Genomic DNA, 24338 nt, shown 5'->3' on the forward strand with positions numbered 1-24338 from the left:
ACGTGGCCACCTATCAGGGAAGCAACAAAGCCCACATGGAAGAAACACACCAGCCAGTGTGATCATGAGGTGTTCATGTGAAAAGGTATCAGAAGTTCAAAAACAAGCAACTAAATCAATGTGACAGGGTGTGGATGTAGTTAGTGGAGACCCAAAACCCACCTGTATGATAATTGGACATTCCCTCTCAGAAGGGGCACATTGAAGGAATGATAAAATCTTGTGTGGTAGAGCACTGATGAAACACATAACTATCCTCCAGTTCTTTAATATTTCCTCCCTTTACTATTATGTTTTTTATTTTGTTTTACCTTCTTAATCATGTTATATTTGTGTGTGTTCATTTATATATTTAACATCATTCAGTACATGAAAGCCCAGATAGATAATCCTTCAGAAACAGTAACAAGAGTAATGGCTCCCTGAGGGTACAGTAAAAGAGCAGGTGTGTGTGTGTGTGTGTGTGTGTGTGGAGGGGGAGGAGGATAGGGAGCTGACTGCAAAGCCCCACTTTATGGAATCAAAAAATAGAATTGTATGTGAATGGATATATTAGATTGTGTAAAATATTGCAAAACAAAACAAAAATAAAAAACAATTATAGTGAAAAAGGAGTTCCTATGGGGTAGGTTGAGGATGGAAGGGATAAAGGAGAGCCGATATCACAGAGTTTAAGTAAAAATAAAATGTTTCAAAACTGATTGTGGTAGCAATTGTGCTGTACTACTTGATGTGATTGAACTATGTAGTGCTATGATATCTGTAAGAGCTCCCAATAAAATGATTAAATATAAAAATAAATAATTAGTGAAAATGAACCTTTAACAAAAATAGAGAGAGAGAGAGAGAGAGCGCTCAGTTCCTCAGTCACACTAGCACATGGTGTCAATGACTACTGTTTGGGACAGTGCAGATTCATATTTTTTTAATCCTAGCCATTTAGTGAAGGTAAAGTGGTGTCTCATTGTAGTTTAATTTGCATTTTCCGAATGACTTTGAATCTACTTTTATGTGTTTGTTTCCCATTTGTATTTTTTCTTTAACCACAAGGTCAGTGGTTCAAACCCACCAGTCTTTCCGTAGCACTAAGATGAAGCTGTATACTCCATAAAGAATAACAGTTCCAGAAACTGCATATAGGATTGTTATGAGTCAGAATCAATGCTATGACAGTGGGGTTGGTTTGGTTTACCCTCTCCATTTGGGGGTTGGGTTGTATATTTTTTTGTAAGTTGTAAGAATTCTTTGGATATTCAGGTTATTATAATGTCATAAAAGAAAGAGGAAATTAGGTAAGGGTTTATGAAAAGTAGAGTCAATGCTGTACATTACCGAATTTGCTCTAAGTTCCCAAGAAATTCTGCCAGCTACTTCTTCTCAGAGGCTGTCTCCAGAAGGTCAGTTTTCGTAGTTAGCCCTAATTTAGTTCAAAAATGGGCTCAAAGCTCTTTTAGTGATGAAAATTGAAGTCAAGGTGATCTGGATATGTTAGAACAAAAATTCAACATTTTTTCAGAAATGAAACTTAAAAAAGTAATTTTTTTTCTTATTCTTCTATATAAATTTTCTACAAGTCAAAACAAAACAAACCTAATTCCATTGAGTTGATTCCAACTCACAGCAATACTAAATAGGGTTTTCAAGACTATTAAATCTGTAAAGGACCAGATAATATCCTCATCTTTCTCCCAGTGAGCCCCAATTTTGCAGAGAGTAGCCCAAGGCCTAACACACAGTACCACCAAGGTTCTTGATACGAAGCCCAAGGCCTAACACACAGTACCACCAAGGTTCTTGATACGAAGTATTCCACAAACTCACCATCATTCGGTTAATTTCCAACTCATTGTGACACTATAGGACATAGTGGAAATCCTTAAGATTGCCAAGGTTGTAACTCTTACAGGAGCAGAGAGCTCAATCCTTTTCCTTGGAGAGGCTGATGGGTTTTAACTGCACAACCTTGTGTTAGCATCTCAAAACTTGTTCCATATCATCAGAAAGGTTTCTTAATGCAAAGTATTCCTTGCACTGAAGCCAATGCTGATGCCCTGTCCACTGTCACTGAGTAATTCCAGCTGATAGCAACCTTATAGGCCAGGGTAGCACTGCCCCTATGGGTTCTGAGATTGGAACTCTTTATGGGAGTGGAAAGCTTCCTTTCTCTTGAGAAGCAGATGGTGATTTTTCACTTTGACTTGACAGTTAGCAGCCCAACATGTAACCCACTATACCACCAGAATGTCTATAAAGTTTGACACCCCCCTAAAAAATAATAAACAAACAACAGCCAATTAACCAACCTAACAAACAAACAAGCTCTCAACAATCAACTCAATTCTGATTTGTAGCAACCATAAAGGACAGACTAGACCTGCTCCTTTGGTTTCCAAGGATGTTCATCTTTACTGGATTAGAAAGCCTCATTTTTTTTTCTCCCTTATAGTGGCTGGTGGATTCAGACTGATGATCTTGCATTTAGGAGCCCAACATGTAATTTACCAGAGCTCAAAGAGTTTGACATAGGAAATAAAGCACAGAGTTTAGTTTTTTTAAGTTGAGACAAATTTAATGAATATATGTTGGTTTGGGGTGCTTTTGTGTCTGTTTGCACTCCTAATGACCTATGTAAACAGAGCTAAACAATATCCAGCCCTGCACCAACTTCATAAATGTTATGCTTGAGCCCATTGCTGCAACTCTTGCTGCAACTAATATAGATATCTCGGGAATGCCACACATGATTCCTTCCTTTTCAAATAACTGACCCTTCACATATTGGCATGTGAATATACTCGTATGTTATGCACAACTCTAAACTTCAGACCAGTCAATCCTTCCTTAACTCTCTTCTTCAGTCCCTGTGGACCAGGTCCATGGGGGTCATTGGCCAGACCCAACCCATTTTTTTCATTGGATCAGTAACCCATTCCTAGACAATAAGTGAATCCAGGTAATCACCTAGTGAGCATACCAGGCTGTCAGCATGCTGCCTTGAAATAAAAATAGGTGAGGTGTTCTTTGATGGGAATAGGCTTTTTCAACCTAGTTCTTCCACAGGCAACTGCTTGACTTTTTTACAATTCAAAAACCCAAACTTCACTTTTTTCTTTCCCATCCCTCAGCAGTTCCAGATGTGTCTGCATGTCTTTTCAAATGCAAATGTCCTGGTGGTCAAGGTCCTTGGTGGGATTTAGATGGAAAACCAAGTCCCTTACTCTATAATAGCTTAAAACAAAAGCTTATTTCTTTGAGGCACTAACTCCCCTTTTAGCAAATTTAAGTGTAAAGGCTGAAAGAAGTGGTGCTACTTCCTATATTCAACCTATCACATATTATGCTTATAACAGTAAAGAGGAGAAATTAATATAATCCTAGTATGGCCACATCTTAAACACAATTCTTTTTAAAGCATGTGCAGGTTTTAAGTTCTCTTAGACTGTCACATTCATATGCATATGGACCCCGGACTAATGCACTGTGAATCTAGTGGAGCAACCTGCTATCAACAATGTATTTAAACAACATGGCTTTTGCCAGAGAAAGTTCCAGATCAGCTGTCTCTACTCACCTGCAGCTTTATGTACATCACCTTCAATTCATTCATTTCAGGTAAGAATAAAGAAAGAAAACTTCTAAAAACCAAAAGTTTCATTAGTCATTCCCTTTCCAGATATTGACTGAGTATATCACATGGCTATATCTGACTTCCTATGGTTATCCAAAGGAAAAGGAAAATCCAACTCCATTTGGTTGCCATAAACAAAGGTCAGACTTACCGCTATCTCCATTCATACCATTTGTATCTCTAGAACTCCACTCAGTGCCAAATTGTGTTAAGCTGAGTCTTCTAGAGAAAGAAAAAGGAAAGAAAAGGAGTGACACACACAGAATCAGAGAGAACTGATACCTAATCCTTTCGATATCAAGAAAATTTTTATGTCAAGAAAGCAGCCTAGCCCAGTTCACAAGTCTATGGCTCAGATGTTACAGGAGACCCTTAGACGCATGCTGCTACTGGTGAATGAATCAGGAAGGTGAAGCAGGAATCTGGGAGATCACAAGCTGATGGCTGCATAATCAGGTGGACCCAAGGTCCACAGTAACATAACAGAGTGCCGACAGCTCTCAGGATTAGCAGACCACATGGGCCACCAGTCTCAGACACAGGACACAGGACCTAGTCAAACAGGAAGACAAAAAGCAAGAGAAGGCTCAATTCTCTTCAGTGTCGCTCTTATATAAAGACCATGTGCCCAAGGAGGCATCACCTGATTGATGGGCTGGACTCCATCCATAGTTTCTTACAGGTGTCAGGTTGCCACAAAAACTTAACTGTCACAATGATTAAAAAAGAAATGCTCAAAGGCTAATGTCTTCAGTATGGATTGCACCTCAGTGTAAATGAAACAAAACTCACCACAAATGGTCCAACAGACAGCATCACAACAGATAGAAAAAATACTGAAGTTGTTGAGATTTATTTTACTTAGATCTGCAATCAGCACTCATGAAAGCAGCATTCAGGAAATCAAATGAAGCATTTCTTGGGGAAAATCTGCAAAAGCTGTCTTTAGAGAGTCAAAGAGCAAAAATGTCACTCTGAAGATTAAGGTGAGCCAGACACAATCATCACATAATATGTGAAAGCTGGAAAATGCAAAATCAAGAATAGAGAATAATTTATACATTTGCATTATGGTGTTGACAAAAAATATTGGAAGCACCATGGACTTTCAGAAGAACACACAAGTTTATCTTGAAAGAAATGCAACCAGAATACTCCTTACAAGCAAGGATTGCGATACTTCATCTCACATTCTTTGGGCATGTTTTCAAGAGAGATCAGTTCCTGAAAAAGCACAGCATGACTGGTAAAATAGAGGGTCTGTGGAAAAAGAGGATCCCTCAATAATCATGCATCATTTGTATCAAGCACATTTGTACGTATGTTGCCATCATCATTTTCAAAATATCTTCTTTCTTAGAAATCAAAAATAATTTTTTTTCTATATATTTTCTTTCTTAGAAAACAAATACATCAAAAATAAATAAATAAATGTTTTTTTATAACTTTCTAGTGTCTGTCCCAACACACTAAGTCCTAAGGACTCATAAAATGATTCAGTATGTTTTCACTCTGAAAAAATGCTTTAACTTACATTCACTTATGTGGTTCTTCTATCCATGTCTCTGTAACTCCCAATAAATGATGAAGACTCTGAAATTATTGCATGTGTCGTCATTTTTTAATTGCCACTTCCCTGGATATAAGGATGAACTATCTCTGAAGCAAGAACAGATAGAAGTCTCATGACCATCAAGGAAGAGTAGTCACCAGCGGATCACACTAGAAATCTCTCTGTGTTTGTCCGGCCGAGCTGGTGGGCGGCTTGCCATGTCCTGAGCGCTGGCCACCCAGGCCCATTTGGCCGCTGCAGCCACAGAAGATCAATCGGGTGTGGAGGCCAAAGGCTCCCGAGAGAGCCCCTAGCTGGAGCGCATCTCCCTCGCCTCCTGAAAGTATGGTGGAAGAGGACCCTCTGAGTGGCCCCGGGGGAAGCGGGAAGCAGAGAGTAGACAAGGATCTCTCGGACCCTTACGACAGCGACGAGGAGAAGAGTGATTACAACCTGGTGGTGGACGATGACCAACTCTCTGAGCCCCGCAGCCCCGCCACCACCCGGTGTGCCAAGGTGCCAATTTGCATCCCTGCCCCTCGAGAGTTGGTTGATAGCCTGGCCTCCTTGGCGTCCAGCCTCGGCTCACCACTCCCCAGAACTAAGGAGCTCATCCTGGACGACGTTCCCGCCAGCACCGCCCCCCACCTCTAAGTTCAACGACCCCCCTCCAGGACTCCTCCATCCCAGCCATGTCTGCCAGCTCGCAGCCAAGCCGGAGCCCCTACGGTTAGCATTGCCTTGTGGAGCCCTTGATCTTGTCCCACCCCTTCACCGCGGCCTTCACCCTGGGCTCCCACAGCGCCCTCAGGGGGGGCCTTTCTGTGCCCAGCTCCTACGTCAGCCTCCACCTGCCCCCTCAGGTCAGCCGTCCTGTGGTGTATGGATGTTCCCCCATGATGGCATTTGAGTCCCACTCACCTCTGAGGGTCATCTATCTCATCCTCCCTGCCCAGTATCCCTGGGGGAAAATAGGCCTCTGCCGTCCACTTGTCCGCCGACCGGCAGATGAGCCGGTGCCCTTCTGCTGGGACGCCCTGTGGGGTGCGGGCATCCCGCGGCACGCGCGGCAGCTGCACCCACTGGCGCACGGTGAGGTAGTCTGCGCTGTCACCATCAGCGGCTTCACACAACACGTGTACACGAAGGCAGGGGCTGCGTGAAGGGGTGGGACATGGGCCAACCCTGGGCCAAGACACCTGTGGTCCAGCTGCACTGCCTGCACTGGGACAACTACATTCACTCCTGCAAGATGCTACCGGCGGGCCAGAGTTTCATCGTAGGTGAAGAGGCCAGCACCTTCTCCATCAGGAACTTGGTGGCACCCTGGCCCCACATCAAGGCTGAGCTGACCTTGGCCTTCGTCTGCTACGCACTGGCGGTCAAGCCGACGCCAAGGTCAGGCAGTTCCAGGGCCACACGGACGGAGCCAGCTGCATCAACATCTCCGACGACAGCACCAGGCTCTGGACAGGGAGGCTAGACAACACCGTGCGGTGCTGGGACCTGCGGGAGGGCCGCCAGCAGCAGCAGCAGCATGACTTCAGCTCCCAGATCTTCTCCTTGGGCCGCTGCCCGAACCCAGGACTGGCTGGAAGTCTGCATGGAGAGCAGCAACCTGGAGATTCTGCATGTGCGTAAGCCGGAGAAGTACCAGCTGCACCTGCAGGAGAGCTGCGGGCTCTCACTCAAGTTCATCTCCTGCGGAAGGTGGTTTGAGAGCACTGGGAAGGACAACCTGTTCAGCGCCTGGGGGACGCCATATGGAGCCAGCATTTTCCAGTTCAAGGAGTCCTCCTCCAAACTGAGTTGTGACATCTCCAGGAATAACAAGTACATCGTGACAGGCTTGGGGGACAAGAAGGCCATGGTGTATGAGGCGGTCGACTGAGATTGGCTCCTCCCCTTCACTCCGACTGCTGCGCAGGGAACACCTAAGACAGACACCCCAGGAGCCCCTTTTTAGCCACACCTGTGAGCAAGTCATCCCATCGCTCTCTGGCTTTGGCTTACTGTCCCCCTCACCTTCCTCTGCTGGGTGGCAGGGGCGGGGCGTGCGTGGCGGTGGCAGGAAGGGGGACTCTGGGGGGAGAAACATGTATTTATCACACACACACACACAGAGACACACACACACACTTCTATGTGAAGTGGCAGGTGCTGAGACCAGAGACACGAAAGGCTGTATCATAAATATCATGGGACAGAGAAAAAGAACCAGGACAAAACTAATGGTTGAGACGAGGAGACTATGAGAAAGAACAGAGGAGCAGCATTAAGGCTATGATACTGTGAGGTAAAGATAAAAGCTGGCTTCCTGAACCATGAGGCAAAGGACAAGTGACCGTGTGGCTTCAAGACCACAGAGGGAGATTTGACCTCTGACTGAGGAAAGGGGTCGCTGTGGACCAGTGCCTTAATGTTTTCTGATCCTGGCTTATAGGAACCTGTGAAATTCCCTAATAAACCCTCTTAATTGTGCATGTGGACTCTGTTTTGTTTTGTTTTTGTAATCATTTCAATGTATTACAAAACCCTGTAGAGGAGGTGAGATATGGCCTCAGCAGACAAATTTCCAAATCCATGTATCTGTATCCAATATTTGAAAAGGCATTTCCTTGGGCTAGGAACAACTAGCAGTTAGCATTTAACAAGTACAGGTAATTCTTGATACAATAGTTTTTAAAACATTGAATTAAATATGATTTCTACCTTAGTTTCAGTAATTGCTAAAATGTTCTGCAATGATTTTATTCAAACAATCCTCAAAGTTATAAACATTTTTATGATTTCTTATTTGTTCACACCTTTAGATTTTTGCCCAATTTAGTTTCTTAGGAGATGCTCTGAAGATAACATCTAAAAGTAGCTTGGTTATTGGATTTGTTTGATCAAAAAATTCAGGTTACATAATTTAGAAATGTTGGCAAGAGAGACCCATGCTGGAGAAGGATATCATTTTAGGTAAAGGAAAGGGGAAGAGAAAAAGAGAAAAGCCCTCAGGGAGATGGATTGACAATGTGGCTACAACAATGGGCTTAAACAGAGGAAAAAATATGAAGATGGTGCAGGGCCAGGCAGTGTTTTTTGTTTGTTTGTTTGTTTGTTTTCTGTTGTGCGTAGAGTCACAGTCGATTAGAACTGACTCAATGGCACCTAAAAAGAACAAGAATTCAATGCCAAATTAATTGGCTTTTATAATTAAAAATGTTCCCAGTTTTCATCCATAATTGGAATTCCTCTGCTCCCACTAACATATTTGTTAGTATATGTTTGACAATCCAAGTTTAAAAGTTTCTGAAGATAGTAAATATTCTGGAGTAAATATTTGAGACTCCTTATTTTGATTTTGTTTAGCTAACTTAAAGCAGTATCCTGCAAAGAAACAATTTTACTATTGCCCTGGTGATTTTACTATTGCACTGGTGGCAGTATCAGGTAATTGTCCAGCTAATTACATAGATAGTTGTTGACTCCCACCATGGTAGAATTATGAGGCTGTCTGCTTACATACAGATTTCAAAATCTGGAAAACCCTCTATAAAGTTACGATAAAATCCAAATCTCTTAGAAGCTTTAGTAACAATCTAAGTAAGTGTCCTATTGGGCATGCTTAATTCTAATCCCCCTCCTTTTTATTAATTTACTGCACAGAAATATTAATTTATATGAGTCAAAGAACCTCAGATAAGTGCAAATTTACATATTGTTTTACATAAAAATGAGCCAGCTAGACAAAAGAAAGCATACTGGGGGCTGAAATAATTGCTTATGAATAGTCAGAAGTCCAAAAAGGAATTATGAATTATCTCTATATATGACATTATAAAATTTGAAAGATAATAAATACAAATGAAAAACAGCAATAAATAGTAAGTGCAAAACCCAAAATTTGTTGGAACTTGAATTATCCAAAGTTATCTTTTGCAATGTGCCTTTGTTATGTGAGGATTTTCTAGAAGCTGATTGGAATGCTAATATCTTGGTCTAATTCTAGCCCATACTTTTTTCATCGCATATACTACTCAAAGGAACTTAACATCCCTTCTGAAAAAACCTGGCTAATGACAAATTCAAACCAAAATGCCAATAGAAGAAATTCATGAACATAAATAGAACCTAATATAGTCTAAAAGCAGAGTGGGACTCTGATCTGAAAGATTGTCACGTGTAGTGACTTCTGAGAGTTACTAACAGCAGATTGAGTAAAAGCCTTAATTGGTATCAGGGCATGAGTTTTTAATTCATTGTATGTTGTTGGAGACAATATAACCTTTTGTTTCAGTTTCCGACAACAGAAGTTCATAGGAACGAAAACAAAAGCACTTTTTAGTAGGAGCAAAAAGAAAAATGTTTAGGGTAGGATAATTCAACTGGGCTGCATACAATAAAAGATGATATGTTCTGGAACTGAAGTCAGAGGATAGTATTAATAAAAAGTATTGAGATTTAAAAAGTAATTTTCTGATTGATTGTTATTTACAGAATGTTACCCAATCAGTTAAAGCTTATCCTATTGTCATGCCAATTCTGACTCATAAGTACTTTATGTACAATAGAACGAAACAACACCCCAGCCCTGTGCCATCCACACTATTATTCTTATGTTTGATGCCATTGTTTCAGTCACTGTATCAATCAGTCTTGTAAAGGACTTCCTTCTCACCCTCCACCCCCCAGCCTCCCACTGCACCTCTACTTTACTAAACATGGTGTCCTTTTTTAGGAACCTCTTGATAATATGTCTAAAACATGCGAGATGTAGTCTCATCATCCTTGCCTTTAAGGAGCATTCTGGCTATACTTCTTCCAAGACCAATTTATTTGACAGTCCATGGTACTTTCAATATTCTTTGAGAGATAGTTAAGGTTCATTGTGCCAAACTGGCCAATAAACAGATGTGGGATTAATTGAAGGGCAGAGAGATAAATAGATCCATGAGCCTCGCCTTTCTAGTTCTCAGGTCTCTTGCTTTCTGATGGTTGGAACAGGGTGCAGCTGCCTTAGCCAGTCCCTTGCTTCAGCTGGCAAGGCTCACTTCCTCCTCATATCCCTGAGAAGAAGACACATGGACCTAACCTGATACAGCCCTGGGTGCTGAAGCAGCTGTGTGGAGACCCCTGTCAGCACTGAGATGCTTACATGCTCACTGATTTGGCTTTCCTCCTGCGGCCAGTGTCATTGTGTGTTTTGTGACATGGAGGAGGACTTTGTAGATTGATGTTGGACATATGGGCTAATGTTGGACTTATGGGTTTGGACAGCACTGGGTTGGGATGCTTGCTGAATGTACACTTATCCTATATATAAAACTCTCTCTTATATACATATGAGTTTCTGTGGATTTGTTTCCCTAGTTTACCCAGACTAACACACTTTGCCAGCACCATAATTCAAATACATCAATTCTTCTTCAACCATAGACCCTATAATTTTGCTTGATAGACCAGAAACATTTTAAAATAACTTTTTTCTAATGTTAGAAATTTTGGAACTTGTATGTGGAAATAGTTTACAAAATTAGTTTTTCAGGAAGGCTAACATAATTATTCTTTCCAATGATTGAATTTGAAGAGAATGGAGGAGACGGCATGCATTCTGGAGCAGTCTGATTACAATCTTAACAATATTGCTGAACACACTCTTATTTGCTAAGTGTTTCAAATGTATAAATACATGTAGACAACAAGCATAAGGCAAAAGAGAAAAAATGGAGTCATAAATTTAATCTGGACTCCATTTAGCCAATTCAGTTACACTATCTGCCTCAGGTTTTGAGATTTACTCCCATGTTGTCCCCCTTTGGTCAAGCCAACCCTAGACGGCACTGATCTCATTTATCCACATAGTAGTAACCATTTGTCCACAAGGACTTTAGTTGAAAATTGTGTAGTTTTATGTTTTCAATAAAGTAGGTCATTGATTGTGGTAGTTACATAATCTTCTGTTAACTTGAGTGAAGGGGTAGAGTCTAGCCTGTCAATCAGGTAGCAGCTTGATGACCTCCTTTGGAGCCACAAAAGAGATAAATAGCTCACTGGAGGCCAGACCCACTCTCTCTGCCTTCCCTTTCATGCTGTGGAGATACTCAGAGAACTGGAGGAGACACGTGGAGACCCACTCAGCATTGTGGTGGTTCCACTGCCACTGAACCCACAAGACCATCTATCCATTAGTCTGTGATCTTCCTGCATTTGGCATAATTGCATGTTCTGTGTGCATGAGTCTAAAGAGGAATTTATGGACTAGTTTTGGACACATGGGCTAATATCAGATTTAAGGACTTGATCTGGACTGAGATGGGATGTTATCTCAATATACAATTGTTATTTTATATAAAGCTCTTTCTTATGTGCATATATCGATGAATTTGTTCCTCTAGTCAGCCTGGACCAACACATTGATGCATGCATTTTTTCTCCACATTATCATGCGATTAGACCTCATCTTCAGAGCTGGGGGTTATTGAAGTTAATGTTCCAAAAAAGGCACATTAAAGAAATAATTTGGTTTTCTAAATGGGCTAATTTATGTGAGCTCCCAAAATTTGAATACCACAAGTTACACAGTCTTTTCCATAGTAAGAAAAAGTATAGTGAATTTACTTATATTATATAAGCAGTCTACAGAACATTTGACTATACAGACAATGATTAATAATATAACAACAAAAATAATTTTCATAAATTTTTACTACTAAGAGCAAACAACAACTTTGGATAATCTGTTAAAAATATCCCAAAAGGGAGTAATGATTACCTGAGAGTACAGGAAACAAGAGGGTGGAAGAGGGGGAAGGGTGAACTGATAGCAATAATGGATGTATAACCCCACTGAAGGGGAACGAATAACAGAATTGCAGGTAAATGGATATATTGGATTTTATAAGATACAGCTAAAAATAATATTTAACAAAATAATAAAGGAGGTAAGGGGGGAGAAGGAAGGGATAAAGGGGAGTTGATATCAAAGAGTTCAAGAAGAAAGAAAATGTTTTGAAGCTGATAATGGTAGCACAAAGTAAAATTATGCTTGATCTAACTGAATTATGGATTGTAAGAGCTCTGTGTTAGGCAGGGTTCTCTAGAGAAACAAAACCAGGACATTTATAATTAGGATAGGTTTATACAGCGAGAGTAATATAACAAGCTCATTAATCCACACAGCAGCACAGAGGGCTCAGTTCAACTAACTTTCCTGGGACAGTTAATGTACTGGATGTCCTTCAACTCAGTTGGGCTGCTGTTCAAGGCAGCAGAGCAGAATCGTCCCTCAGACAAGGCGGGCAGAGTCTGCCAGCAGGCAGCAGACGGAAGAGTGGGTCAGCAATAGTCAGTAACTCAAGGGCTTAGGGAAGCAGGCCCTGATGGGATCTGGATCCCAAGCACTGTGACAGCAAGATCCAGCAGCCTCAAGCTCAGCAATGTATGGGGAAGCATGTCTCAAAGGAGCCTCCAGCTCTGGCAACATGATCCACAAGTTGGTTTGGCCCCCAGGTAGTGTAGCACACAGGTTGAGGCAGAGAACTAGCTTAAGCAGCAGCACACTGGCCAATCACCAGGGAGCAAGAGGAAGATGGAATGCTGCTGACTTTACTTATTTCGATCATCCTCTAATCAAGCTTCAACCTGATCATACCCCTCCCACATGTTCCTTTTGGGCTAGTTGGCACAATAAACTTAACTATCACAAACTCTCAATAAAATGATTATATATATCGCAAAACGGAGAATCATATATGAAAAGTATTGGATGAAGCCAAGTAATTTTCTATATAATATTATCTTCTACTTTTCCTGTCGTACTTATCTAAATACAATAAAAGGATATTCATGCATATACAATGGAACAAACTCATTTCATACTTATTTGGCCAAAAGGAAGTAAAGAGGTAATCTACTGTCTAACACTATATTCACTAAAAATTTTAAATACTTTGTGCTTTCATTCAATCAGTATCATCATTAATGATGTAGGTCATCTTTGTGGATAAATTATGGAAAGTTTTTTTCTGTTGATAACCACAGTGTCAAGGTAAGACTGTTCCGAGGAATACTCATTCCATAACAGGTCTATCTGCTATTGGATTTCCAGGATCTTCTTATCTTCTTTTGTTGACTTTCAAGGCAAGGAAGTTTTTCCAAATTACTTATCCAATCTGATCCTAAAGAGACAGCTAAGTGACCTAAGGAAGATTGACATATCAATTTCCAAATATCCATATAAGATAGTGACTAGGTGTATAATTTACAATTTGTAGTTGATTCATTTTTGATCCTTCACATAAAAAAATGCATCGCTATAAGGAGTATAGTCAATATATTTTAGATAGTTGCTCTGGCATTTGGAAAGGGAATGAATTGATTAGTTTGTTCATGCCAAGTTTCTATGAAGGTATTGTTACTAACAGTAAATCATCCTAAGAATACCAGGATTAATCATTCCCCTGACTGTAGTATTAGGGGAAACAAGAGGATCAGTCTGAGGACATGGTAGTGCATCTAGGTTGACTATATGATTTTTGTTAGATTAAAATAGGCTACTTGAAGTTGATCTAATTTCACAAGGAATGCCACAATATGAAACATATAAATTGTTCATCAATGTAACCAAAATTAATAGGGTACAGACTATAAGGATAATACTAGTGTCTGAAATTCCATGCAGAGACTTAGGGATGTGGTGGCAAATCCAACAATCAGCAACTGATTGAGCTAACATAACAGTTACATTTTTCTTTCAAGCATTAAAGTCTACTCGTATAAGCTGTAAGGGAAGACTTAAAGAAGCGTCAAAAACACAGTAACTCCCAGAAGTAGTTCATAAAAGCAAATAGCATGAAAATATCAGCTACAGCAAGATAGCAAGATAAGGTCCTTTGTTCATTGTGGTGAAGTAAAATTTCCTAATATGGTTCTTCTATCTGTGTGTCTGTTACATCCATGAGAAGATTGTGTAGGACTATGCAAATTGGTCAGTTTGGGTTTCCATTCCTCTATCAGGGACCTCTCTCACAGGTAAGAAAAGAAATAATTCTAGGTGCCATCAAAGAAGAAAAAACACCACTGGAGTTCACTGGAAATTACTGTCTGAAGCAGAGGAGGCAGCAGACACCACACTGTGCTGATCTCAGAGGCTGAGGCAAGGAGGCAATGAGAGAGTGCAAACTAGCAGGGCCACACCTATGAGGTGAGGCAGAGTAGTGGGTGGCAATATTTTTGTTGGGTTTTAATTTTTTCAGTTGAGTGATGCTGCATTTTTAAAATAGCTACTGCTTAAAGGAGTAATAATCATCTAAAAGGCTTATCAAGCTTTTCATTTTTCTTTATCTCTAGAGGAAATCGAAAGTCCTCTTTGTTTTTATAACATTCCAAAATAATGAGCAACTCCAAAATGATACCTAGAATCCATGTTAATAGTTATGGAATTTCCTCAGGCTAGTTTGCAGGCCTTGACAAGAGCAATTCATTTGTTTTGTTCAGCAGAGGTAGCTTCAGGGAAGGCCTGATTTTCAAGAACATTAGTAGAAGGCATGATGGCATATTTATCCTATTAGTGAGAGTTGTAGGATGGAGTTTTAAATAGGAACCATCCCCCAAATCAAATCAAATCAGCATTAGGTAATTGGGTTTGTTTTAAATCACTTTGGGGAGAAAATGTTTGTTCAGTTGTGTTTAGAGAACTGTGTTTAGGTGTAATATTCATTATCAATTTCAGAGAGAAGAATGACAGGATTTAAATGAGACATGGACAGTGGTTCAATATTGGATATAACCAGGAGAGTTTAATAGGAAATGAGCTGACTGATGGAGAGGTGTTGAGTCAAGGCAAAATTTACTATAGCGCGAATAGCATTAGACATAAACAACAACAATTAAATCTAGTACTCTATCAATCGCTGAAGACAATGCTGTGCATAAGAAAATGTGGCGAAGAAAGCTGATGGAGCCTGGCTATCAAAGATATAGTGTCTGGGGTCTTAAAGGCTTGAAGGTAAACAAACAGCCATATAGCACAGAAGCAACAAAGCCCACATGGAAGAACACCAGCCTGTGTGATCACGAGGTGTTAAAGGGATCAGGTATCAGGCATCAAAGATCAAATAATCATATCATTGTGAATGAGGGTGAGTGTGAAGTGGAGACCCAAAGCCCATTTGTAGGCAACTGGACGTCCCCTTACAGAGGGTCATGAGGAGGGGATGAGCCAGTCAGGGTGCAGTGCAGCAACGATGAAACATACAATTTTCCTCTAGTTCCTAAATGCTTCCTCCCCACCCACTATCATGATCCCAATTCTACCTTACCAATATGGCTAGACCAGAGGATGTACACTGGTACAGATAGAACTGGAAACACAGGGAATCCAGGGCGGATGATCCCTTCAGAATCAGTGGTGAGAATGGTGATACTGAGAGGATGGAAGAGGGTGGGGTGGAAAGGGGGAACTGATTACAGGGATCTATATATAACCTCCTCCCTGGGGGACAGACAACAAAAAAGTAGGTGAAGGTAGATGGCGGACAGTGTAAGATATGACAAAATAATAATTTATAAATTATCAAGAGTTCATGAGGGAGGGTGTAGTGAATAGGGAGGGGGAAAATGAGGAGCTGATGCCAAGGGCTTAAATGGAGAGCAAATGTTTTGAGAATGATGAGGGCAACGAATGTACAAATGTACTTTACACAATCCATGTATGTATAGATTGTGATAAGAGTTGTATGAGCCCCCAATAAAATGATTTTTAAAATATATAGTACTGTGTCAATGATATTTTCTATTAATTTACAGTGATTGCTACTGTTCAAAGACAAGAAGGTTACTTTTTGATTACAGAGCCCAGCTTAAAGACCGTACATAGTAGCTTATAGGCCTTTGATACTTACACCCTGTGCATTTTTTGTACATGACAAAGACAGTTTTTAGAGAGACTTTATACATGAATAATAAAAATATGGCTAATAATAAGAAGTACTGTCAATGCATTTGCTAGTTTATTTCTGCCTAGTTAAAACTTCTAACCGTCCCGTGAAATTTAAAAGGAATCTGATTTAGAAGTTTTCAAATACTTGTAGATGGCTTGAAACAATAATGAGAAATTAGGAATTGAAATTCTACTTTGGCTTAAAGTCCTAGGAAATCATTCAACTGCTTCTCAATATTAGGAATAGGGAAATAAAACAGCATCCTCACATTGGGGTCCATAGAAATACCCTCTGTACAAATTACGTGTTATAGATATGTAAGGAAACCTTGGGTTAATTTTAGCTTTTTCTTAAAAATTGTATGTCCTCCAGTAGCCAAAAGCTGCACACACACACACACACACACACACACACACACACACACCTGTTAAAAGGGGCAGTATCAGAAATCCACATGGGTAGTTCTACCCTGTCCTGTAGGATCTCAATGAGTTGGCATTGACTCAATGGCAGTGATTGAGTGGGAAAAGGATCATCAAGCAGGCTTACTTGGAATCTGACCCTATAAGAAAGTCATCAACATATTGTAAAAATTACATTTAAATTTCAAAAATTGTAAATCTGTATTGAGGTTTTAAGAAAATGGGTAGAAAGCAGTGCATGGAGAATTGCTGTCCAAATAAATTATTGATTCACCCAAGTGAAGCCAGATAAATATTGGCTTTCTGGGTGTGCAAGAATGGTAAAGAAGACAGTATCAAAACCAATTACAAAATGTATAGCTTCTGGGTAAAAACCATGAGAACACAGTAAGTAGGGATTTAGGACTACTGAAGAACTAGAAGTAATGATAGAGTATTATCAGCAAATTTGGCTCAAAACACCAACCTCAGTTTGTTTCTTAACAGGCAAAGTAAGGATGTTATAAGGACTGGTGCAATAAACAATGAAACCTTTAGAAAACCTAAATTATGAGAGTTTATCCCTCTTTGTCTTTTCTTTGAGGGGGTATTATGTAATCTTTGGTAAGCATTTAGGTAAGGGTTATATACTTCTACTTTAGTTCTCTTACAAAATCTGTGCCACATCAATAGAAGTAGTAACTCATAGAATTTCAGGGATTGTGGTAGTTATATAATCATTTGTAAATTTGAGGATTAAGAGTGAAGGGGTGGAGTCTAGTCTGTCAATTATGCCATAGCCAGTGAAGTCTCTGTTTGGGCATGCCATTCTCCTGAGGATTCTGGGAACTCCTGTATTTCCTTCTTGGAGGTTGAAGACACTCTTTCAACTCTCTTTCTGAGAGATGCTGTACCAAAGAGACACATGGCACTATGGATTGGGAGCTGGAGAAGGTACCTGGACCTACCCTGATGCAACCAGACCTCTGGAGCCAGAGAAGCCATGTAGAGAACCCTGCCAGCACTGAGATGCTTACAACACCACTGGATCCACAAGACTTCCCACCCACTGGCCTGTGATCTTCCTGCATTCAACATCATTGCATGTATTTCGTAAGTCTGAAGAGGACTTTATAGATTGGTATTGGGTGTATGGGCTAATAGCAGAATTAAGGGCTTTATCTGGACAGGGCTGGGATGTTTTTTCAATATTCAATTGCTCTTGTATATAAAACTCTTTCTTATTCACATATGAGTCTCTAGGAATTTGTTTCTGTAGTCTACCTGGACTGACAGAGGGACCAAAGACAAAAAGTTAGAGGAAAGAGAACCAGATGGTATCATACTGTCTATATACATGAAAAATGTTTGCAAACACAAGGCTGTTTCTTCCATTTCAATTAGTTCTGGCTTGTATATCTTTTTTTGAGACATGTGTTATATTTAATAATAGTTTTTTTTCTGTAAATTTAAATGGCAATTCTAGTTGAGTATATGATGCCAAGCTAGCAAATTTATAGGAATAGCAGGAATAGCCCCTCCCTCCCCTCCCCCCCGAAAAAAGGATCTAATTCATCAATAGGGGCAATAGATATAGATATAAGACCAATTTCAAACTTAGACAACACTTGTTCTTGGTTTGTATAAACCACTACCATAGACTATTGTCCTCTGGGAAAGAGGCTTTAGCAGGGAAATAGGGTTTATAAAACAGTCAACGTGGCTCCAATACCAACTAGAAATTCACAAGCCTCTCCATTAATACTGAGATTGTTTCTCCCCATGAATTTAGTGCTACCATATGGCAGAGACCATCATTTATTCCTGGAGTCCCCTAATTCCCTATCAGGCCAACTCAAGCCCTTAAGTCCAATGCAAGTCCATAAGTCCCTCATACTCTTGCAACCGCATGCAAAGATACAAAATGCAGGAAGATCCCAGGCCAGGGGATGTAAACTTGTGCAGATTTAAGGTATGTGGAAACATCACAGGGCATCAGCGGGTGTCAGAGTGGTCACCAGAGCCACAGCAAGCAGAAAGGCAGAATAGCAGAGTCAGAATGAAGTCCCTCAGGTTGTCCTTTTGAGAAGGTCACACTCCCTAGAAGAAAGCATCAGGCTGTGAACCTGATTAATGGTTTGATTCCACATCTACTTGGCATAAAATCATCCAACTCCCAGACTATACGAGGTAGTTAATTGGAGGAAAATATGCTAATGTGGACTGTAGGCCTGGGGTGTACCTTGTGTTGGAAATGTATAGAACAAGTAAAATGTTGAACTGTTAAAGGCAGTTTTGCCTGGTATCTGGTTTCCAATAACATTTTTTCTGTTAATCAAGCCATAAACAATGTCAGTTCATTTTTAAAGAGACTTATGTAACCTTTGCATTTCCAGTATTGAATATCTGGCAAATGTCTTAAATACCTGCCCTATATTGTATGTCTCTAATGGCCACTAATCAGCAGTTAATTCACAAAGTACATGCCACTAAGTGGTAACTAGTCAACATGTCACTATATCGCAAAGCCACCATCCACTCCTCAAGAGAAAGCAGTGGCTCTCTGGTCTTGTAAAGATTTACAGTCTCTGAAACCCTGTTTAGTTACTGTGAGTGGTTCAGCCTTTTCCATTTTAATAGTCCATCTGGGCCACAGCAAGCTTGCAGCTGAATGGGTGCCCAAAACATTCCGCAAGGAGCAGATAGGTCAAAGAGCTGATCTTTGCATCAGTCTTTCAAACAGGATTGAAGCTAATGAAGACAATTTTATAGAACAAATTGTAACCAGGGATGACTCTTGGATTTACCAAATTGATCGAGGGATCAAAGTCACATCAAAATAGTGGCTTCTGAGGGGATCTACTGGGCCAGTTAAATTCAAGACAGGTTGGCTCAGAAGAAAAAGGTGAACTGATTTTCAGGATTCCATATTGTAGCCTTGATATATCTTCTTGATACGAGATGGCTTATAAGGAACATATGATAGATAGAATAAAGTGATAGAATAATGAAAACAGCATTGGGGAAGAAAGTTCAGGAAAGTTTGTGTCAAGAAGTTTTTTCTCATCAGCAATGCATCTGCTCATTCTTCAAAGGTAGCAAGGTTAGTCCTATTAGATTTGTGCTGTGAAACCTTACCCGGCTACACAACGCACCTAATGTTTCTCCCTGTTTTCCTTTTGTTTCACAATCTGAATGAACATTGATTGAAGCAATCTAATTTGCATCACTTGAGGATGTCAAAATTACTGCTTTGGTGTGGTGGAAATTTAAAAAGGCAGAAGTCTTGGGGGGAAGATTTGGAGAGATGGAAACACTCCCTTCAAATGTGTATAAACCTGGATATAGAAGGTTGAAAAATATAGCTCCCAATGTTGACTTTTTAAAATTAATAAACATATGTTGATTTGTTAGCAGTTACAAAAATCATTATAAAGATCTGTTTTGTTATACCACATTTGACAATATTGTATAAATGAATGGATAACCAATTATAATTTTTCTTAACTTCCTTCCTTCTGTAATAGCATAACTGCTCCTTGACTTAATTTTTGTGCACATTCCACGATAAAGAGTCCTTTTCCCCAAAACCTTTCATTGTCTTGATTTAATTACAAATAACTTTTTATTGAATTTGGTTTTAAAGTCTTTTTCTACTACAATATTTTATTAGCAGTGTGTTTTCTGTTTGTTTGTAAGACAGCTGAGTTTATCTGGATATTGCTGATATGAATACCTAGTTTCCCTGTTGCCATTAAGACAAATAAGCCAGAATGAAGTAACACCCATGCCTTTAATCATTGCAATAGTACAAACAACAGACTAATAAAGAGAAAAACTGGTCCTTAAAGAATAGTTGTTAATAGATTAGCTAGTAACCAAAATGTTAGCCATTTAAACTCACAGGAAATTCCAAAGAACGCTATGGCTGTTTGTTATAAAATTTACATCCTAGAAAAGAACAGTTCTACTCTGTTCTACAGGGAGGCTACGAGTTAGAGTTGAATCCATGGCAAATGAGTGTTTTCTATGGCCATGGATGTAATTATTATTTTTTGTCTTGTTTATTTTTTGAACCATGAGAATAAGAGCCAGGATGGCAGACTTTAAGTGCTGGAATACTAACCAAAAATATCAGCAGCTAAATCATAACTAGCAACTCTATAAGAGAAAGTTCTGCCAATTGGCTCCCGTAAACATGTTAGCCATGGAATTTAAGCATAATGACAAAGTGAGCAGTCATGCTACACAGATCCCCTATAACAAAGTCATAAGAGACCAAATGAAACATATACAAATGGTAATCCTCTAACCCTGAGCTTCAGTGGAAAGGATACAGATTTTGATTGATTGCCTATTGACTAGGAAAAGAAGCTGTACAAAAGTGGCTAAAGAGGACACGGATGGATGAATTACCATTTGGCCTAGGCATGCAGTTATCATGAATTTTTGCAAGCATTATTCAACCAACAGCAGCTAACTACACAAATACATACTGTAAGCTGGCTTGATAATACAGAGTAGTCCCTTTTCCCCAAGATCCTCTGTGTAACCAGACTCTCACTCACCTGGGGGCAATGACACCCTTCTCCTCCACCCATGTATCTTGCTTTTCTTTAGGCTGAAACTATATTCTTAGGAATCAGGGTCACCTCTTCAGATTAGACAAATCTTTATTGCAAGGTCCGTGGCAACTCCTGGGTGGGCAAGAAGTTATTTCACAATCAGCTACCTTGCCCCTGTTACTCCTTTGGTCCCTAAAATGTTCTTTCTAGGACCAGGTATGCTGATCACAAGCACATTTGAACCAGCAAAAACTACTTCTTTGGGTCCCTGACCCTAGACAACACTGCAGCCAGCACAAACTCCATGTGGAACTTGGTGTCTATCTACACTTTGACTCCTAGAAACCAGAAAGTGTTCTCTTGCCTGTTTTCTGCCTATGCCTAGTTCTTTTCTTTCCTTTCTCTAGTGTTTTATTTTAAATCTTTTATTCTATGCTTTCATTCTTCTCTTTTCAGTATTTTATTGTGTCTTTTATTTTCCCCTAACCTTCTTCTATCTTTAATATTTTTAAAATTATTCTCCTTTCTTCCCATCTCCCTAGTTTTGCTTACAGTATTTTCTTCCTTCCTTCCTTCTTTCCTTCCTTCCTTCCTTCCTTCCTTCCTCCCTCCCTTCCTCCCTCCCTCCCTTCCTTCCTTCCTTCCTTCCTTCTTTCCTTTCTTATTCTTTCCCTTTCTCTTCTTTTGGTTTTATGTTCCTTTCCTTTTAACTTTTAGTTAGTACATTTACAATATATATTTTTGTTGTTTGATTGTTCCCACTTGTTTATTATTTTCTGGTTTGCTGTTGCTTGTTTTTATATTTTTCTATAACTTAAAAAATGTTAAGCCAGCTAGACCTATACCTCCTGCAGTCACACCTACTAGGAGAAGCCAGTAGTAGCTCCTGTGCTGCCAATCAATGACAGACAGCAGCCTATATCAGCCACATTCATCAACAGTGCTACACAAACAACTAAAAGCAAACTGTGAACACACTGATATTCTTTATGCAGGAGATACACCAACACACCATCATCAGTTAAAGACAAATAGAAGAGTGCCACCATGCCTCAGAGACAACAAGCAATTTCAGTTCACCTCAAGAAACAAGATATAGCATGTCAAACAACTGACCAGAATATGGAGTTAGGAGAACTATCATAAGAAGAGGAAAAAATAGCATTAGAAATACCAGGTAAGGAATTCAAAAGAGTTATATTTATATTCTTCCAACAGATTAAGAGAAAGATAGAGAAAGCTACAAATGAAGTCACAGAAAAAACTTAGAAAAGTTCGGGGAAATACTACAAAAACAATTGACAAAATAAATGAACACCAGAAATTATTTTTTTTTCCTCTTTTCCCTAGAAATTATTTTTAAAAACCACATAACATTTTGGAATATTGATAAAATGATTGCAGAAACAGGTGTTACATTGAAAGGGCAAAGGTGTAGAACTGAACAAATGGAAAGCTAAAGTAGTGAGTTTGAAGACAAATCTCTCAATACTATACTGCTAGAAATAAATCTGTGAAAAATTAGCACCAAAATAACGTTGAAGAAAGCCTAAGAATTATGTGAGACACCTTCAAGAGGAAAACCTACATATGATCAGAATTCTAGGTCAGCAGACAAGAAAAAGCACAGAAAAAAATTGTTTAAGAATTCTTGGGGGGAAGACGAGCCAGTCAGGGTGCAGTATCGCATGGATGAAGCATACAACTTTCCTCTAGTTCTTTAATGCTTCCTTCCCTCACCCCCGGCCCCCACTATCATGATTCCAATTCTACCCAACATATCCAGCTAGATCACTGAATGTACACAGGTACAGATAAGAGCTGGAAACACAGGAAATCCAGTATAGATGAAGCCCTCAGGACCAATAATGAGAGTAGAGATACCAGGAGGGTAAAGGGAAAGTGGGGGAGAAAGTGGGAACCGATCACAGTGATCTACATATAACCCCTTACCCAGGGGGATGGACAACAGAGAAGTGAGTAAAGAGAGATATCGGTCAGTGTAAGACATGAAAAAGTTTTGCATAAACTGTCAAGGGTTCATGATGGAGGGTGGACGAGAAGGGGGGAAATGAGGAGCTGATACCAAGGGCTCAAATAGAAAGAACATGTTTTAAAAGTGATGATGCCTACGAATGTACAACTGTGCTCAACGAGCCCCCAATAAAATGTTAAAAAGAAAGTTATTGGGGGAAAAATGTCACTAACATGAGAAATACAAAAATGATATTCATTCGAGAAGTGGAATGAACCCCAACAGGATAGCCCCCAGAAGAAAGTCACCAAGACAAACTATAATCAAACTTTCTAAAACAAAAGACAAGCTAATAATCCCCAAAGCAGCTTGAAAAACAAAAGTTACCTGTGAGCTATAGTCAATGAATATGACTTTTTTGTCTTAATTCTTTATGTGTATTTTCAGACTCTGGGCTTTATATGCCTCTGACTATAGTCCCACTTTAGAGGGCATTCCCAGTAACAGAAAGGAATAGGACTGGATTAACACCAGACCTAAGTAAAGGGTGTGAATCAAGCCATACCTTTTGTTTCTCTGAGGGTTTCTTTCGGACTCCACCCTATTATAGGGTGAGATACAAACCACTCCCTATGTTTTCCTTGGATAAATAATGTGATCACCATACAGTTCTAACACACATCACTTCAACCGGAAAACAAGACCTCTGTTCATGACTGAGATTTGGTAGAAGCAAGAAGAGCTGCTGTGACTTCTGGATATTTGTGACTTCTAGCTCTGAACCCTGCTCTTCGCTCACCTCTGCCTGACCTTTGGATTTTGTACTGAACAACACCCACCACCACATGAGACATTTCTCCAAAGTCTTGTGAGTTTTCATGGGATGTTGCAGGGAACCACAAAACCAAGGGACAAGAGAGAATGTACTTGATCAATGGAGTAGCGGGGAAAATGGCAGCACAGTATCTTGGATGGATTGGGATTTGGGTACATCATTAATTTCCAACTCCTTGTTACTAGTCTCATAGTCATTCTTCTAAAATAAATTATTGCCACAGTTGGTGTCAGAATAGTGGGACTCCCTGGGACAGTCCTGACTCAATGGGGGAAAAATCCAATTTGTGGGAGAGAGAGAAACATGAGCAAAATTTGGTTTCCAAATAGAAAAATAACATCCATTAATTAAAGGAGCTGTTATGTTAAAGGCAACAGCTATGAATTGGATATAAGTTAGATGGATATAGATTTAACTCCTGAGGAATTGACTCATTGAATGCATATGTAAATGC

General features: G+C 39.8%; 1 pseudogene; it reads left to right on the forward strand.

The window, feature by feature from the left end:
• Nucleotides 1-3526: 3526 nt before the first annotated feature.
• LOC101654428 lies at nt 3527-7071 on the forward strand (annotated as a pseudogene).
• Nucleotides 7072-24338: the final 17267 nt, after the last annotated feature.

Source organism: Echinops telfairi, unplaced genomic scaffold (genome assembly GCF_000313985.2).
Source record: "Echinops telfairi isolate 266 unplaced genomic scaffold, ASM31398v2 ScPeMD7_3509;HRSCAF=4178, whole genome shotgun sequence".
Classification (NCBI taxonomy): domain Eukaryota; kingdom Metazoa; phylum Chordata; class Mammalia; order Afrosoricida; family Tenrecidae; genus Echinops; species Echinops telfairi.